Source organism: Mastomys coucha, unplaced genomic scaffold (assembly GCF_008632895.1).
Source record: "Mastomys coucha isolate ucsf_1 unplaced genomic scaffold, UCSF_Mcou_1 pScaffold9, whole genome shotgun sequence".
NCBI lineage: Eukaryota > Metazoa > Chordata > Mammalia > Rodentia > Muridae > Mastomys > Mastomys coucha.
This window is the reverse complement of record NW_022196915.1, coordinates 94841575-94847880: the sequence shown is the minus strand read 5'-3', so window position 1 is coordinate 94847880 and position 6306 is coordinate 94841575. Positions and strand designations below refer to the sequence as shown.

Here is a 6306-nt window from a genome sequence, read left to right as displayed (position 1 = left end):
ACATGGTTACCCAGTGCACAAAGACTAAGAGAGGTGTATCTGTGTTGAGAATACTCTGGATGGCTTTCCAACAAGGGAGCACAGTCGACACAGTTGTATTCTAAAGTCCATCAACATGTTTGTTCCAATCCATTCTGGACGAAAACTCCTGAGTGTATGATAAAGAACTCTCTGCCATGCTCTGGGTAACCATCTTGGTTAGAAGAACTCAACGTACCTTCCCTTAGGCCCTTTTTACATTGTACTGCTCATTTTTTTGTTCATTTACTTATTTGTTTATTTCTGTGTTTTAATTTTTTTAAGCAGGATATATTGTGTCTGTGTCCAATTTTAAGCTGGTTATATAACCAAGACATGGCTTAACCACTGATACCTCTGCCTTTGCCTCAAAAGTGATGGGATTACAGGTATGTGCCATTGTAACCAAGACATGGCTTAACCACTGATACCTCTGCCTTTGCCTCAAAAGTGATGGGATTACAGGTATGTCCCATTGTAACAGACTTGCACTGGTTTCTAAGGCTCTGTCACTGATACTTTTAAAGCTGTGGTCCAGGTACCCTCAACACTAGTCATCTTCTCATGGGTTGGCTAATGAAATACTGTCATATTCAATCACAGTTAATTGATCTTGGCATCTATTGGCAGAGGATGCTAAAGTAGAGTACTGAAACAACCCAAGGAGCTGCGTCTCAATACTGTATACATTGCTTTGGTGTGATAAACAGAACTCTAGTTGGTACTGCTCCATAGATGCTTACTTCAGGATTGATCTGTTGGCTTTGCATCCTGCACACCCTCTCGGTGCATTAAACATGGTGCATTGTAAGCCTTCTGTTTAAAATAGTGATTATTGTATACAGGCTGGTATACAATTCTGAATACTTGTGCCTAGGGATCACTAGGGAGGAATAATTGACAGACTGTCTGAGCTGTAGGAGAATAATTCTTATTAGTTCTTATACATTGAAGACAGGATAAGAAAGAATTCATATCAAATGACCCACTTAAGAAAGCTTCCCCATTGGTATTCTCTTGACCAATTTTAGCAGTGAATACAAAAAAGACTATAGTCCTGGATAGAAAAAATCCACCATAGGGGTCATGGATAGACTGCTACTTTCACCCAGGATCTCGGCTTCCTTACATAAGCATGCATGACAAGAGATTTATCTACTGAGCAACATTCCCCTCTCCTCCTTTATGAACACATATTAGAGCAAGAAGTCCAGAAGAACACACTGGCTTATGTCCCTATCTCCTCCTCGTTCTCCTCCTCCTTCACCTCCTCCTCCTCCTCCTCCTTCACCTCCTCCTCCTCCTCTTCCTTCTCCTCCTCCTCCTCCTCTACCTCCACCTCCTACTCCTCCTCCACCTCCTCCTCCTCCTACACCTCTTCCTCCTCTTCCTACACCTCCTCCTCTTCCTCCTCCTCTTCCTACACCTCCTCCTCTTCCTCCACCTCTTCCTCCTCCTCCTCCTTCTCTACCTCATCCTCTTCCTCTACCTCTTCCTCCTCCTCCTACACTTCCTCCTCTTCCTCCACCTCTACCTCCTCCTTGTCCTCCTCCTCCTCCTTTTTCAATGAATCCGGCATGGTGATACAGTGGATAACCTACCTTCACCATCTTCTTACTGACAATCTTTCATTGTACATCTTATGTACAAATAAAATTTGTAAATAGTGAGCATAAACAATGTGAACTTAAACATAAAATGAAGCTTGATTTGGCATGATGCTAATAATAGCCAAATATACTAAAGAGTTCCTTTAAACTGATATGTAGCTAACAGCTCAACTGAAAAAAGAAAATGAATTAAGCCTCTTTCATCAAAAAGAAAGAAAAAATAGAGAAATACACAAGCATGCCACGAAGCAGTATGTACAAACTGAGTTCCTCGTGCTTTTTTATAAGGTAAGGCATGGAAAAATTGTTTCCAAATCTCCCTAAGAAACATGTGTATGTAGGCTCCAAAACTACTCGCAAATAACCATGGTCACAGAAAATATAGGATTATATTTAATTAAATCACTGTAACTGAAAGGATGTGATATCTTTACATCAAATTTAAAAGTTTGTCTGTACATTGTTTTCTAATGTAAACTGTCTCTAGATTTTGGCAGTATGATTTATATGTACTAGATCTCTAAAACCTAGATGTAAATCTAGTGGATATATAAAACGGACATTCTGAAGAGAGAAATTATAAATTATACATTTTACTTGTGGACCTGTGGTTCAACTATTTGTGAATATTACAAATATACAAAGAATAAGACAAATCTTTATTTGATGTAATTACAGAAATCTAAAACATTTGATTAACTTTCATGTTCAAAACTTAATCCAGTCAATTCCATCCAAGGTAGGGAAAGGCTCACAAGTTCCCACCTCTAGCTTAGAAGCTATTGACAATTAATGACTACTGGACAAGGGAGAGCTAGGTATCTTTGTGTGCAGTAACTGTTGGGCCACCTGTGTTTGTGTGGATGGCTGTGTAATTCTACAATACTGGCAGTGCTATAAGGATGCCATGAGCATAAAACTACAGAATATGGAGGTGAGATGAAAAGTGATCCGTCAATGTAGAAAGTTAGGAAGACAAACAGGAGATTTTGACCAAAGTCGGTTTACACAAGTGTGAAAATGTCAAACAAGAGATAAAAATAAATATCATGGAAATATTTTTAACTATATAAAAACACTAGCATGTCACTTGTAGATGAAGCATGGACTACCCCCAGAAGACAGGCTAATTTCTGCAAAGTAACAAAGATTATGCATGAGAGAGTAGTGAAGTGGAAATTTCTGGTTGTGTCATGTGATACACACTCAGGTGATGTTTTTCTGATGCAAGATCTGTGAGAGGACTCATGATGTTTGAAGAGAGTTTATATAAGTAGAACTCAACAGACAGAGATGGCATGAGCACCACTGTTATGTTACTTGACTTGCAACATTTTGTTGGTCTAGCTTCTTTGCTGATCTTCACTTCATTGACAGAGGCATGGCAGAAAACTTCTACTGGTATTCCTTCTGGTTCTGGTTACTCCAGATGACTCAGGTTGATTCAGTGGAGGCCTGGCTATTTCTGCTGGATCTTACCACCACTGCAGATTTATTCTTGGTGATACCTTTTGAACTGGACTGTTGGTATCCTAACACTACTGAACTGGACTGCTGATATCCTGACACTGGAAATTGGAATCTCCCCAAAGATCTACTTATAAACAGGTCCACAACCCCTTGTGCTATTTACCATTTTTTTCTCCCCTACCTTTTGACAGTGCTGGAAGGGGGATCAAAGCCTTTGAAAGCCCTTATTAAAGTAGGTTTTGAAAAATCTAAAGCTACAGGTAGGACTGAAAGCACGTTCCCTGTGTTATGTCTCACAAATATTAAGTTCTCACAGTGGCTATAATTACGTTTCTAATTAAAAAGTTTGAAAAACAGTCTTTGTCTTAGTCAGTGTCATGACAGGTTAAGTATAAATGCTTAGGTAATAAGGAATATGAAAAATAACAATGGCAAAGACAAAGGGTAGTTTAGAGGTGGGCCTAGGCTCTCTGAACTGCAGTCTCAGCTAACAGAAAAGCTACAGCAAGGGGATTACAAGTAGGTGTGCTTAGATAAAAATTGTAGGGATCATTAGTCCCCTTGTAGGTGTGGCTTCTATATCATCTGTGCATCCATAGGTGGCAGAGAGGAGAGCATTCATGTCTATGTTCAGTATTCTGAGCTTTGAATACCTGAATAATGAGTAGCCTAACAATCTCTCAAAAAAAAACCAAGCCTGAATCAACCACCAGTCTGATCCCAGGTTGGCCTGGACAGGCTCCCAGGCCTGGGAGCAAACTGAATACTAGGAAAACCTTACTGGGACTACCCTGAGTGCTGAGCACAAGTGAGTCCCACACAAAGAACTCCAGCAATGGTCATTTATTAGTGCAGACCAGGGAAGCAGTGAGGCTCAGCTGACCACCAGACCAGCTCAATGCGACCTGAACAGGGAGGTAACCTCAGATGAGCACAGACTCAGAGAAGCACAGTGAAATCAGACCATACCCAAGATAACCTCTGCTATTCTCCATGACGCACGGGCATGACATGGTACATGTGAGATGAACTCAAACACAGAGAGACTCTGGGTACAATGGAGCAGAGCAAGTAAGTGGCAGAGAAATGGAAGAGAAAGAAAATCAGAAAGACGTGGACAGCACCAAGAGAGGCAGAACTGGAGACTCAAGGACAGTAAGCAACAGACTGGTGTGACTTTGCTGGTGATGCAACTCAGGAGCATGGCAGGGTCCTGGCCTGTGTTCCCACAGGGGGCCAAGTCTAATAAAAAGGTAGTACTTGCAGTTATCATGAAGGTTATCCTAGTGATACTGAGGTACTTAATTGGTGGCTAGGATAGTGGTAGCATAAGGATAAGCTCCTCATATACAAGATTTTTTAATTGAAATCCATGCACTTATGCTGTCTAAATGTAAAGCTGACATTTAGGTAATAGATGCTGGTTTTTTATACCAATTTCTGTAAAATAAATACAATCTTTAATAATAATAAACATTGCAGAGGTTCTTGTTAGCCATGCCTTCTCTATCCTACCTTACCTATTTTACTACGGTAATGGATGAGCCACCAAACCAATAATCTGCAGGCTAATACAAACAGTTGTTAGGAACAGATGTTTAACACTTTTGCCATTGAAAGCTAATAAAGAAAATATGTTTTTCTGTTGAACCATGAGCTCACTTTTCACAGCTTCATGATTTAGGTGCCGCCTTTAGGAAATCCCATGGATTACATAAAAAGTCCATAAAAAGATCCCTGAAGGCTGTCACCAGGCCGCTTTGCTTTCCTCTGAGCTGCTTTTGGGCTTAAAATCATTCCTTCTGTTTGCTTCCCTTGAGAAGGGACAGCAGAGACTGCATCATTAGCCTCACAAACACTGCACGGAGGCTGTCCCTCGACTGCTCTAGATCTAGCTTAAGCTCTAAGAACTGAAAGCTGCTCTTCCTGGTTCACTGTCTTCTTTAGTCCTTCAGACTGTCAGACTCTAATTGAATATTACAGTAGATGCTACTGATTATGGATTATGGATCCTACCATATGCAGAAAACCAGACTGATAAAGAGATATCAATAAGTTTCAGATTTTCACAAGATGCCTATACATATTGAGCTTTATGAATATATTATCCCTTCATTGTAAAAAAATAAACACAGTTGCAGATCTTTTGTGAATGAAAACATCAATACTCCACATTTGAGGGTGTTAACCTTCATAATAACTTTCACAGAAATATTGTTCATTTTTTAAAACAGATTTATATAGATATTTTGGGCATTTCACTGCCTTCCACCACTAACCTCCTCCTGCCTAAGTTTTTCAATAAAACTAGAACTCCTCTAAGTTAGTTGTGTTTGGTTGAGTTTGCTTTATGATCCATTGGGTTTATAGCTGCTTGTTTATGCATGAGTAGGAAGAGGGCTCATTTGATTGTATATGGACCAGGCCACTTCTTAGCAGCTACAACATTGATGAAAATGACTTTCTCAATACTCACCAAATCACCACAGATCCTTGGTGAATGGAAGGGCATCATGCACCTAACCTCCTTGCTTGAGAAAGTAGTGATGGGTTCAGTTTTGTGCAGGCCATGTGCAGATAACTATGGTTGCATTGAGTTTATAAGTACATGTCTTATAAACTGACATGTCCAAAAACACTGTCTCCACTCATCTACGAGCTCTGACTCTTACATTCCTTCTTCCTGTTCTTTTACTGTGTTCCCTGGCCCTTGAAGGCTGTGACATAGTCTTGTCACATTTAGAGCTGGGCCCTCCATAGTCTCTTATTCTCATCCATTTGCTCAGCTGTGAGTCTTGCATTACTGCTTCCCACTGCAAAATTAATCTTTTCTGAGGAAGACCAAAAGCATTGCTGATCCCTGTGTATACACTTAAGTAATGGCCATTTTACACCTATCCAGGACTGCAATTAAAATAGAGAAAAATGTATAGGTAACATAAAGTAATGCTCAATTAATTGTATCACCAAGAATCATCATATTGACATTTAGGATAGTGATATTATAGTTCTAGTGGCATTATTTATTTGGCCAGTACCGGAGACTAAGTTATGGGCACAAAGTGTCACTTCGTTGCTATAACATTGAAGAGTACTTTAAAAATGGGTACTCTCAGACAATTTACCATTGAGTTAGATGATGAAACTCAATAGGACCAACATGATTCATAGTGATGACGGACCACTTCTGAACGTGTGCTTTGGGAAG

General features: G+C 39.9%; 1 pseudogene; it reads left to right on the top strand.

Moving 5' to 3' along the window:
• Positions 1–3652: 3652 nt before the first annotated feature.
• Positions 3653–3775, top strand: LOC116085531 (annotated as a pseudogene).
• Positions 3776–6306: the final 2531 nt, after the last annotated feature.